We start from the raw sequence: 13,302 nt of genomic DNA on the forward strand, positions 1-13,302 counted from the left end.
CAGAAAACGATTTCTCTCAAGCAAATTATTTCCAAGTTAAGCACCAAGAGGACCAAGTAAAACTGCTTGACAAACAAAACAAACAGTTCCATGATTTCAAACCCAGTCATCAGTCCAAGTCCAAAAACAAAACAAAAGCCAAAAAGAAACTGGATAATACCACAGAAAACAAAGAAGACAAACAAGACCAAGACAAGGCATCCTACAAGTGATTTCCACAGATGTCTGATACCTTCAGTACCTGGTCCAAACTGCAGATCCATTAGCTGCTTCCAGGATGAGGCAGACCATCTGATCCCACCTCCCAAAGGGATTCCAGAATGTCCTCTAGATTCCTTTCTCCTCCTAGAGCATCCTTTAGGGCCTGTGGCCTGTGACAACTAGCACATCTGCCTGTCACAGCCGTAAGCCCCTCACAGGAACCACAGCAACTGAGGGGACTCTAACCCCTCTCCGGGGGGACTCAGACCCCCCTCTAAAGGCACTTGAACCCTTCAGACAGCAGACACGGACAACACAGATAACATGAAACAAAGATGAGACAACATGACACAGAGACAAAACAGAAAGTAACACAAAACACAAAACACAGATTTGCTCAAGCTTACCTCTGATCTCCTCACCATTTGTGGTTTTGAGGAAGCACAGTTCCCAGCTGATGCACCAAAATGTTGTAAGACCCCATAGTGGCCTTTCATCAGGAGCGCCACCCACAGAGCACAGATTGACAAAGTGACTGCTGCAATAGCATGAGGGTATAAAGTTTTTAATCCATGTACATGGGGTTGCTCATCCACGCAGGGAGAGGCAACCCAAAAAGCACACAACTTTTATTCATTACAGAGGACAGACTTCAGCAACAGGATTAGCTGGCCCATTAAACAATCACTAAATCTGCATTATCTTTTGTATCAATTGTTCCCTCCTGGGGAACTATGGACAAATGTTTCCTACAAAGTATAAGAATTACTTTAAATCTTTTTTCTTAACCCTATTCTTCATGTCCTGAGAGACTCCCTGAGTCCTGTCACAAAAGGTGACTGTAGAATGCTTGCCCCATCACTCACCACTGAGATCTGCTTCATCCAGGGAAAAACACACACCAAGCCTCTGAACCAAGGTCGGGTGGTCCATGGTTGCCAGAAGTGGGGGAGCAAAAGCTCCAGAGGGGAGCAAAGGCTCCAACAAACAAGGAAGACAGGCCTGTCTATTCACAGGGGACAATCTTCTCCTCCAGAAGACCTCCAAACAGCTGCATGCTGGGTGCCATTTGTCAACAAGGGTGCTGAGGGTACCTGGAAGAGAATCAGGGACAAGAGACTCAAAGAAGGACACTAAGACAAGAGTCTGATCAAGGCAACAATTTTATTTTTTCATAAGGCTGAATTTATACCATAACAGGGGTAACAGAAGGAGGGGGGAAGTATGAAACATTTACGCAGGCCAAGGACACAGTATTCGTGTGGTCAGGGAATCGGCTGATGTTGACAGGATGTGAGAAAGGTCACAGGTTTGTCATATCTATTGGTCAGCAGGATGTTGGTTTTTCAGAATGGTTACAGGTCATTACATTGGGTATCCTGATGTCAGATGTATTTCTCAGCAAGGTCAGAACTTTATCATATCATTATTCATCCTGACCACCAGATTTGTATTAGTCTTCTGCAGCTGACTGGGGTTTTTCCATGAACCCAGTCATACTTAACTCTAATCATACTAATAACATCAATAATGGGGGGGTTTCAAGGGCCTGCTCCACTATGTTCATAGCAGCCTTATTTATAATAGCCAGAAGCTGGAAAGCACCTGGATGTCTTCAATAGAAAAATGGATACAAAAATGTGGTACATTAACATAGTAGTGTACTACTCTGCTAGTAAAAGCAACGACATCATGAAATTCATAGACAAAGGAATGGAACTAGAAGATACTGTCCTGAGTGAGGTAACCAAAACACAAGTGAGCACACATGATATGCAGTCACTCATAACTGAATATTAGCCCAAAATCTGATTACCCAAGATACAATCCACAGACCACATGAAGCTCAAGAAGGAGGACGGTCAAAGTGCAGATGCTTCAATTCTTCTTAAAAGGGGGAACAAATATATTCATAGGAGGAGATATGGAGAAAAAGTTTGGAACAGAGACTGAAGGAATGGCCTTTCAGTGCCTGCCTCACCTGGGCATCCAGTCCATATACATACAGCCACCAATCCCAGACAGTATTGCTGATGCCAAAAAGTGAATGCTGATAAAAGCCTAATATAGCTTTCCTATGAAAGACTCTGCCAAACTATGACAAATGCATAGACACATGCCAGGAGCAAACCATCGAACTGATAATAGGGGTCCCCATTGAGGAGTTAGAGAAAGGATTATAGGAGCTGAAGAGGCTTGCAACCCCATAAGAAAAATACCAACCAACCTGAGCTCCAAGGTACTAAACAAACATCCAAAGATTTCACATAGACATACCCATGGATCCATCTGCATATGTATCAGAGGATGTATTTGTTTGGTCCAAATGGGAGGAGAAGACCTTGGTCCTGCCAAGGCTGGACCCCCCCTGTGGAGGGGAATCTGAGGGCAAGTAGGAGGGAAGGAATAGATGGTTGAGTGGGGGAACACTGTCATAGAAGAAGGGCAAGGGGAGTTGGGATATGGGGTTTATGGATAGGAAACCAGAAAAGGGCATAACATTTGAAATATAAATAAAATATATCTAATAAAAATAAAATAGAAACAAAAATGCTGTATTTGTGATGCAATACTGAGTTGGTACCAAGAGCCCAGTCCAGGAGTCATGTTCTTGAACACTCATTTTTCTTCCTATTTCAAAAGACACAAGGGGCTTGTCTCCAGTATCCCCATGTGTGAGAAAGCAAGCTGGCTTTTAAACAGGTTGATCCCTTTGTCCCAGTGGGAGGAAGGACTGGAAAGGGGGGCAAGGCAAGACCCAACTTGTCGCACAAAGCTTATTTACCTGGCACTGTTACCTGTTTGAGAGCAAAGGATGAAGGAACAGGAGGTGCAGAATGGGCAAGCAGGAGAAGACTAGGGGACAGATGATGCTGGCACTGTCTGTCTGTGATGAACTCACTGTCACAGCAGTTCCCACTTGGGAGTCCGTGGGGAGAATGGAGTAAAATGGTGTACCAGAGACTTTGGTGTTTCTGGTGGAGGGGCTGCTCCTGTCTGCTCAGGAGATATCTCAAAGCATCAAGGTCAATTAGTGCCAACTGATGGCAGACAAAGTATGGTAAGATATAGGAACCAAGATGTACTCAGACAGGTGCAATTGCACTTACACCTCCAGACAAAAAGCAGTCTCATTTCAAGGCTCAGGACTGCCCACCATAGGTGCTGACTAAATTCTCTTCCTGTCACATCCCTGGATTCAGGCCACAGCAGAGTTCTTGAAGTCTTGTGACTCCTCTTAGGCATCAGGTTTGGCTATTTCTCCCGTCTTTCAAAGTTGGTTTTGTTTTGCTTTGTTTTGTTTAGCTTTGGTTAAAAACAAACAAAAGTGCAGATCCTTCTGTAGATTGGAAAATCAGTTCCTTATGCAGTGCTTTCCCGTGGGAATTCTTTGGCTTAGCCTCATGCCATCCCACACATATTCTGTCTTACAAATGAACTATCCACCCACCCTGGGTCCACCCCCTAAACTTGTACATAAATAAGCACTTGATACAACCCAGGATCACATCTACAGACGCAAGATCCAAGTGGCTTAGACTCCTTGAGAACACGACAGCAACCCACACAGTCATAGGCATGAATATATACACGAAAATATACACTTATCCCAAATTCTAAACTCTCCCCTAACCTCTGGCTCAGGGAAAGGCTGCACTGGAGAAAGAGGTTGCATATATCTTGTCCAGGCCAAGAGCTGGTAAGAGATGATGCCACAAGACAGAGAAGAATTTCCACTACGAAAAGTGATAACCTCCCTATAATCACAGATATTAGCTTTAGGGGAAGGGTGTTAAGTGCCCAGTCAGCAGCTTTCTTTGGCTCAGGCTGAGAGGGAGTTGAAGCTAGGGCCAAAACTATTTGGGTGGTAGGACCTGAGAAGACAGCTGGGCTGGGGGCCATGGACATGGGCACAGCCTTTCCAGCTCCAGCTGTTGCTCTTCCTTCCAAGTGAGCCTAAACACACCAATTCCAATGGAGCATGAAAGACGGAGTAGGGAGCAGCAATTCACATCTGTGCCACTCTTAGCACAGGAAAACACTAATTAGTGATGTCATATAGAAAACTACATTTAAAAATATGCAAAATCCAAACCAACCAAATGAAATCAGAGGCAGAAATGAAAATAGGGGCTGAGTTCAGCATGCCATGCTTCAGGTGCCCCTCCTACTCTGCTCCTGGGAGAATCATTTTCCTAGTTGGGAGAATGAGAAGACTGGGGTCTTGTATAGTTTGCTTTTCTTCTTTTGTTTTGGCCTTTATTTCTCTTTTTTGTGGTCCTTGGCTGAGTACTCCTGTCCTGGAAGACAGGAAGATGGTCAGTTGGCCAGCATGATAGTCTGGAAGGGCTGGTTGGGATACTGTATGGTATTCAGGTTGTAGCTGAGGCCTTCTACAAAGGCTGTTTTCTCCAAGAACAGGCTGTTTGCACCACCTCCAATACCTGAGACACATCAAAGCTGCTGTTGTTGCAAGAGCTAGATTCACTGCTGTCTAAGGGGGCCTCAGTGATGGTACTCAGATCATCCACCCTATAGAAGAAGAGGCTGAATGAGCCACCACTATTGTATACAAACTCCTTGTCACTGGGGTAGAGCTGGTACTGAGGGATTGGCTGTGATGAAGTTCAGTGAATGTGTAGACAAAGAGAGGCTCTTGCGCTTCATCAGGATATTTGTAGGTGAGCGGGCCATGCTACGATGCTGGGATGGTGACTGCTGGCCACTGCCTCATTGCCACCCACCTTCACACTCTTCATGCCCCACCACCCTTCTTCATCTTGCTGTAACCAAATTTGGTGACAGCAAATGCTTTAGTACTGAAGATGATGGGCTGGGCAGACTGGGGATGAAGGAGGGGCTGGGTGACTGGCCAAAGGATGACGATTGAGAACTGGAGAGAGAGCTGTCCTGACTGTCAATGGGGTAAACACGTAGGCATTAGGATTGAAGCTGCTCTTGATCTCCTTGTCCAGCTCTGGTGCACCACCTTCCTCACTGTCTCCCAAGTACAGGACCTTCACAGCTCCTTTCTCACCAATCAGGTAGGATACCTTGGAAGGGTTGGTCCAGACACTGAGCTCTTTGGGCATGCTAGCACACTCACCTTCCACTGCTAGGCCACTCTGCTTGGCAGCCAGCTTGATCACAGGGTCTACCACTTTCCCAGTGTGGAACAGCAGAAGCCAGAACCCTTCAATGGCTTCTCAGGGTATGTGGCCCTCATGTTTCTTTTTCAAGAACCGCTCTAGCTTCTCCCCGAACAGGTCTGCCTTGTGACAGGAAGCTTGTTGTATAAATAGGAGACAATGAAGTTTAGGGTCACTTTGATCTCAGCTGCATGATCCTCTTCTAGGCAGAGAACCTGCACAGGACTTGCACAGATCAAGAACAGCAGCAGGATAATTGAGTGATCCTGGGATCCAGAGGCTTTCGGGTCTCCATGAAGGGTCACCCTGCAATACATGGAATAGAGGGCTCTCTCCCAGCTTCTCGCTTGCTGAGAGACTGAGGGCAACTGTATCCTTTTAGATCATTGATAGTAGAGAGGGATGATGACTGAGCTCATGTGATTTCTTTTTCTGCTGTTTTTGGAGGTCAAGCCCAGAAGCAACAGCTCAGCGATGGTGGACCTGAGGATGTCACCCATCACACAGTAGATGGAGACAAGCCTGGGATGTGGTCATCAGAATGATCCTTTCCTTTTGGCCTCTCTGTTCCCATGGCGCTCAGCCCCAATGACCTCCACCTTCCTGTGCCAGGGCTCAAAGTGCTCTCCAACACTTTTAACAAGAAGGGGTGTTGTCAAATGCTTTTCTTGCAACTAAGAAGATGATCATGTAATATTTTTTCCTTGAGTTTGTTTATTTAGTGGATTACATTAATGGATTTTTGTATATTGAATCAACTATGCAGCCCTCGATTAAGCCAACTTGATAGTGGGGAATGATGGTTTTGCTGTGTTCTTGGAATTGGTTTGGGAGAATTTTATTGAGTATTTTTGCATCAATATTCATAGGGAAGATTGTTCTGAATTTCTCTTTTTTGATTGGGTCCTTCTGTGGTTTAGATATCAGAGTAATAGTGGTTTCATAGAATGAACTAGGTAGTGTTCTTTCTATTTCTATTTTATTGAGTAGTTTGAAGAATATTGTTATCAGGTGTTCTTTTAAGGTCTGGTAGAATTCTGAACTAAATCCATTTGGCCATGGACTTTTATTGGTTGGGAGGTTTTGAATGACTTCTTCTATTTTATTATGGTATATGGGCTGTTCAGAAAGTTTAATTGCTCTTGATTTACTTTGGTATGTGATATTTTCCTAGAAAACTGTTGACTTCATCTAGATTTTTCCAGTTTAGTTGAGTATAGTCTTTTGTAGTAGGACCTGATGATTTTTTTTGAATTTCCTCTGACTCTGTTGTTATATCTCCCTTTTCATTTCTGATTGTGTTAATTTGGATATTTCCTCTGGACCCTTTACTTTGTTTGGTTAGGATTTATCTATAATGTTGATTCTCTCAAACAACCAGCTTTTGGTATTGTTGTTACTTTGTATTGTTCTCTTTATTTCTATTTGGTTGGTTTTAGCCCTAAGTTTGACCATATATTGCTGTCTACTCCTCTTGGGTGAGTTTGCTTCTCTTTGTACTAGAACTCTAGGTATACAGCTAAGTTGTTTGTGTAAGATTTCTCCTGCTTCTTCCTAGGATACTTAGTGCTGTGAATTTTTCTCTTAGCACTGCTTTCATTGTGTCCCATAAGTTTGGGTATGATGTTTCCAGATTGTTAGTAAATTCCAGGAAGTCTTCTATTTCTTTATTTACTTCTTCCCTTTCCGAAATTATCATGGAGTATTTGTTCAGTTTCCACCTATATGTAGGCTTTCTGTTGCTTTTGCTGCTATTGAAGACCAGCCTTAGGTTATGGAAGTCAGATAGGGTGCACAGGATTATTTTATTTTTCTTGTATCAGTTGAGGGTTGTCTTGTGACCAATTGGTCACAAATGATCGATTTTGGAGAAGGTACTTTGAGGTGCTGAGAAGAAAGTGTACTCTTTTGTTTTAGGGTGAAATGTTCTATAGATATCTGTTAAAAATCCATTTGGTTCATAACCTCTATTAGTTTCACTGTGTCTCTGTTTAATTTCTGTTTCAATTACCTGTCCATTGGTGAGAGTGGGGTGTTGAAGTCTCCCACTATTATTGAATGGGATTCAATGTGTGTTTTAAGCTTTAGTAGAGTTTCTTTTATGAATGTGGAGGCCCTTGCATTTGTGGCATAGATGTACAGAATCGAGACTTTCTCTTGGATGAATATGAAGTGTCCTTCCTCATCATGCTTGTTAAATTTTGTTGAAATCTATTTTATTGGATATTAGGATATTAACTCCAACTTGTTTGTTGGGACTGTTTGCTTGGAAAACCTTTTTCCATTCATTTACTATGAGATAGGACCCTGTCTTTGTTATTGAGATATGTTTCTTTTATGCTGCAAAATGCTGGATCTTGTTTGCATATCCAGTCTGTTAGGTTGATGTCTTTTATAGGTGAGTTGAACCCATCAATATTGAGACATATTAAAGACAGATGACTGATGGTTCCTGTTATATTTTTTTTGTAGCTGGCTTATGGTTCTTTTCTTTTGGCTTTGTTGTGAGATGCTTTATATCTTGTCTTTTCTTTGGTGTATGCACCTTTCTCTTGTTGAAGTTTTCCTCCTAGGATCCTCTGTAGGGATGGATTGGTAAATAGATACAGTTTGAATTTGGTTTTGTCCTGGAATATTTTGGTTTCTCCATCTATGTTGATTAAGGATTTTGCAAGGTATAATAGCCTGGGCTGGCAGTTGTGTTCTCTTAGAATTTGCATGGTTTCTGACCAGGCTGTTCTGACTTTAGTAGTCTCTGTTGAGAAGTCTGGCATAAATCTGATGGTTCTACAGTTGTATATTACTTGGTGAGAGAGGAACATGATTTGGTATTAGGTAGGGAAAAAATACTGATGCCCTGAGGGCCAGCAAAATGATGGAAACAGGCAACCTTGGGAAATAGAAGGTTGAGAGAATCCTCCAAAATGTGTCAGAGACCTGGAATGTGAGAGACCCCCCCCCAGGACTCAAATAGAGGGAACCTAGATGAAATGCCCTACAGTGGGGAGAAGGAATTTGTGGAGCCCATCTCCAGCAGAAAGTCAGGGAATCAAGTGTGGGATGGCGTTACTAAACTACAGTCAAACTCTGACCTATAATTGGTCCTGTCTGAAAGAACTATAGGGATGGAAATGGAGAAGAGCTTGAGGAAAAGAAGGTCAAGTGACAGGCCCAAAGTATATTCAAGCACAAGAGGAAGTTTCATGGCCTGACACTATTACTGAGACTATAGAACACTCATAAAAATGGACCTATCATGACTGCCCTCCAAAAGACCCAATGAGAAGTCATAAGAATTGGATGCAGATATTTGCATCCAACCAATAACCCCTAAGTTTGAATTAGTAAAAAGTTGGGCAAACTGAGGAGCAGGGTGACCCTATAATAGAACCAGCAGCCTCAATAAACTAGGACCCCTGAAATATCTCAGACACTAGCATCATACACCAGCTGACATGAGACCCCAAACATGTATACAGCATAGGAGTGCCAGGTCTGTGTTTAGTGAGAGAATATGCACATATCTCTCCAGAGACTGGAATCTTCAGGGACTTTAGAAGACTAGTGGGGGTAGGGGTGGAATGGGGATGTCCTCATGGGGACAGGGGAGCTGTAGGGGGAGAAGGAATGGGTTATAGAACAGTTTGAGACAAGACCAGAAGGAAAATAAAATTTGGGCTATAAAAAATGGAAATACATAAAATTTCCAATAAAAATTTCTATAAAAAAGAAAAATGAAAAATTTAATTTTCCAAACAAATATTTTAAATATAAATACTTTGAATATTTTAAAGTGTAATAATCATTAAAAATGCATTGTATTGATACAGAGACAGGAAGATAAATCAAAAGGATAGAATTGAAGATCCAGAAATGAATTCACATACCTATGGTCACTTGATCTTTACAAAGGAGCTAACACCATCCAGTGGAAAAAGGGGAACGTTTTCAACAAATGGTATTGGTTCAACTGGAACCATTCATGTAGAAGAATGCAAATCAATCCATTCTTATATCTTTGTACAAAGATCAAGTCCAAATAGATCAAGGACAGTCACATAAAACAAGATACATTGAATCTAATAAAAGAGAAAATGAGGACGAGAACGCATGGGTATAGGAGATAATTTCCTAAACAGAACACCAAAGGCTGATGCTCTAAAATCAAGAGTCAATAAATGGGACTTCTTAAAATTGCAAAGCTTCTGTAAGGCAAAGGACACTGCCTATAGGACAAAACAGCAACTAAGTTATTGGGAAAACGTCTTTACCAATCCTATATCTGACAGAGAGCTGTTATCCAGGATATACAAAGAACTCAAAACAAACTTAGACTTCAGAGAATCAAATAACTCTATTAAAAATGGGGTACAGGCTAAACAAAGAATTCTCAACCTAGAAATATCAAATTGATGGGAAGCACCTAAAGAAATGTTCAGGGCTGGAGAGATGGCTCAGTGGTTAAGGGCACCGACTGCTCTTCCAGAGGTCCTGAGTTCAATGTTCAATTCTCAGCAACCACATGGTGGCTCACAACCATCTGTAATGGGATTTGATGCCCTCATCTGGTGTGTCTGAAGACAGAGTACTAATTTAAATAAAATAAATCTTTGGGGTTGGGGATTTAGCTCAGTGGTAGCGCGCTTGCCTAGCAAACGCAAGGCCCTGGGTTCAGTCCTCAGCTCCGAAGGAAAAAAAAAAAAAGAAATGTTCAACATCCTTAATCATCAGGGAAATGCAAGTCAAAACAACACTGAAATTCCACCTCATACCAGTCAGAATAACTCACTTCAAAAACTCAGGTGACAGCAGATGCTGGTAAGAATGTGAAGAAAGAGGAACATTCCTCCATTTTTGGTGAGATTGCAAGCTAGTACAACCACACTGGAAATCAATCTGGTATTTCCTTAGAAAATTGAACATAATACTACTTGAGGACCCAGCTCTACTACTCCTAGGCATATACCATCTCTCCAATAATCCATGAATCTAATGCATTGTATAAACAAACTCAAGGAAATTAAATGGAGAAAAAATTATCAATTACACTAGCAGCAGAACAGAACAAGACTGTCCACTATCTCCATACTTATTTAATAACATTCTTGAACTTTTATCTAGAGGAATTAGACAAGCTGGTGGTCCAGTATCTAAGAGATCTCAGGGGTCCAGGTTAATTGAGATTGCTGCTCTCCTTCAGGATTGCCCTCCTCCTTAACTTCTCCCATCTTTTCACTAATTCAACCAGAGAGATCCACAGTTTCTGTTCATTGGTTGGGTGCACATATCTGCATCTGACTCTTTCAGCTGCTTGTTGGGTCTTTGGACAGCAGTCATGGTAGGTTCATTTTTGTGAATGCCCCATAACTTTGGTAATATTGTCAGGTCTTGGGGCCTCCCCTTTAGCTGGATCCCACTTTGGGCCTGTTGCTGGATCATCTTTTCCTCAGGCTCTTCTCCATTTCCATCCCTGATGTTCTTTCAGACAGGAAGAATTGTGGGTCAGAGCTTTGGCTGTGGGATAGCAAACCCATCTTTCACTTGATGCTGGAGGTGTATTCAATATGTTCCCACGCCCCACTGTACAACCTTTCATCAAGGGATCCCCTCCCCCCCACTTTGAGTCCTGAGAGTCTCGCACTTCCCAGGGAAGATCAAGAATTGATAAATGGGACCTCATGAAACGGAAAAGCTACTGTAAGGCAAAGATATAGTCAATAAGACAAATTGGCAACCTATAGATTGGTAAAAATCTTGAGTAACTCCACATCTGATAGAGGGCTAATATCCAAAATATATAAAGAACACAAGAAGCTAGCCACCAAAAAAAAAAACAAAGAATCCAATCAAAAAATGGGGCATAGAACTAAACTGATAATTCACAACAGAGGAATCTCAAATGGCTGAGAAGCACCTAAAGAAATATTCACTATCCTTAGTCATCAGGGACATGAAAATCAAAACAACCTGAGATCCTACCTCACACAAGTCAGAACGGCTAAGATCAAAAACTCAAATGACAACAGATGCTGGCGAGGATGTGGAAAAGGAACAATCCTTCATTGTTGGTGGGATTGCAAGCTGGTACAAACACTCTGGAAATCACTCCGGAGATACCTCAGATTGGATATAGTGCTACTGGAGGACCCAGATATACCACTTCTGGTCATATATCCAAATGATGCTCCAACATATAACAAGGACACATGCCCCACTATGTTCATAGCAGCCTTATTTATAATAGCCAGAAGCTCAAAATAACCGTGAAGCCCTTCAACAGAGGAATAGATACAGAAAACATTGTACATCTACACAATGGTGCTATCAAACTCAGCTATCAAAAACAATGACTTTATGTAATTCATAGGCAAATGGATGGAACTAGAAAATATCATGTTGAGTAAGGTAACTGAATCACAAAACAGCACACATGGTATGCACTCACTGATAAGTGTATAATAGTCCCAAACTTCAGATTACCCAAGATACAATCCACAGACCACATGAAGCTCAAGAAAGATGACCAAAGTATGGATGCTTCAGTCTTTCTTAGAAGGGGTAACAAAAATATTCATAGGGGAAGATATGGATACAAAGTTTTGAGCAGAGACTGAAGTAATGGCCATTCTGAGCCTGCCTCTCAGCTAGGGATCCAGCCCATATACATATAACCACCAAACCCAAACAATATTTCTGATGCCCAGAGGTGCATGCTGACAGGAGCCTGATATAGCTGTTTCCTGAAAGGCTCTGCCAGAGCATGACCAATACAGAGGCAAATGCTCACAGCCAACCATTGACATGAGAACAGGGTTCTCTTTGGAGGAATTAGAGAAAGGATTGAATGAGCTGAAGGGTTTTTCAACCCCATAAGAACAACTATACCAACCAAGCAGAGCTCCCAGGAACTAAACAACCACCCAAAGAGTTCACACGGACAGACCCATGGTTCTAGTTGCATATGTAGCAGAGGATGCCTTGTTGGGAACCAAAGGGGGGAACAACCCTTGGTCCTACCAAGACTGGAACACCCAGTGAAGCAGAATATTAGGGCAAAGAGGTGGGAAGGTGTGGGGTGTTGTGTGGGGGAAAGGGATAGTATTTGAAATGTAAATAAAAATATCCAACAAAAAAGAAACAAGGAGAAATGTGAGTTAAAAGGAAGTAAAAACAAAAGCCCATGTAATTCCCAGTGAGCTCATTCTCTATGGGTTGTGCTTATGGATCAGGTGTAAGGTCTTAGCTACTGATCTAGCACTGTGTCACCCCGCTGTATTGTTCCCTGACACTGTGATAAAGGACTCACCCTTAGAATCCATTGGTCCCATTAAGTGCTTTCTTCCATAAATTGTGTTGATCATGCTATATTTTCAAAGCAATTTAAAAGTAACAAAGAGAGAATGATATCCTATTTAGCTACTGTGTCAATGATTATTTCCTTAGTTTATAATACTTTTGATTGTTGGATAAGATTACAAGGCAGTACAGAGTGCTGTTTTACACTAGTATGGTCCTCTCAGTAATGAATTGCCTAGGAAAAGACTTGCATCCTAATTTAGAAAACAAGCAAACAAACAAACAACCAAAAAAAAACCATAGACATTATCAACCCAAATAGTTCTATAAAAATCGTGTACCAATGTAAAGAGATAATTCTTAATAGTGGACTCTCAAAAGGATGAGAAAGACTTGTATATATTTCCTTAGGTATCAGGTGCAAAAGACCAGCCTTTGCATGGAGAGGGCTTTCTGAGAGAATCTGTGGCTGGAAGTATAAAAAAAAAAGTGCAGTTGAAGATGTGTTAAAGTTTGTCAAATGCTTTCTCTACATCTGATGAGATAATCATAAAATTTTTCTTTGGCTCTGTTAATATAGTGGATTAAATTGATAGTTGAACCATTCCTGCATCTATTGAATAACACCTATTTGATGATGGTGAATGATTGTTTT

The 13,302-nt window shown here is 41.7% G+C and overlaps 1 pseudogene; it reads right to left on the reverse strand.

Annotated features, from left to right (window-relative positions):
• Positions 1-4,521: 4,521 nt before the first annotated feature.
• On the reverse strand, positions 4,522-5,668 carry Tob2-ps1 (transducer of ERBB2, 2, pseudogene 1; annotated as a pseudogene).
• Between the last annotated feature and the right edge of the window lie 7,634 nt (positions 5,669-13,302).

The sequence above is a fragment of the Rattus norvegicus genome, chromosome 1, assembly GCF_036323735.1.
Source record: "Rattus norvegicus strain BN/NHsdMcwi chromosome 1, GRCr8, whole genome shotgun sequence".
Classification (NCBI taxonomy): domain Eukaryota; kingdom Metazoa; phylum Chordata; class Mammalia; order Rodentia; family Muridae; genus Rattus; species Rattus norvegicus.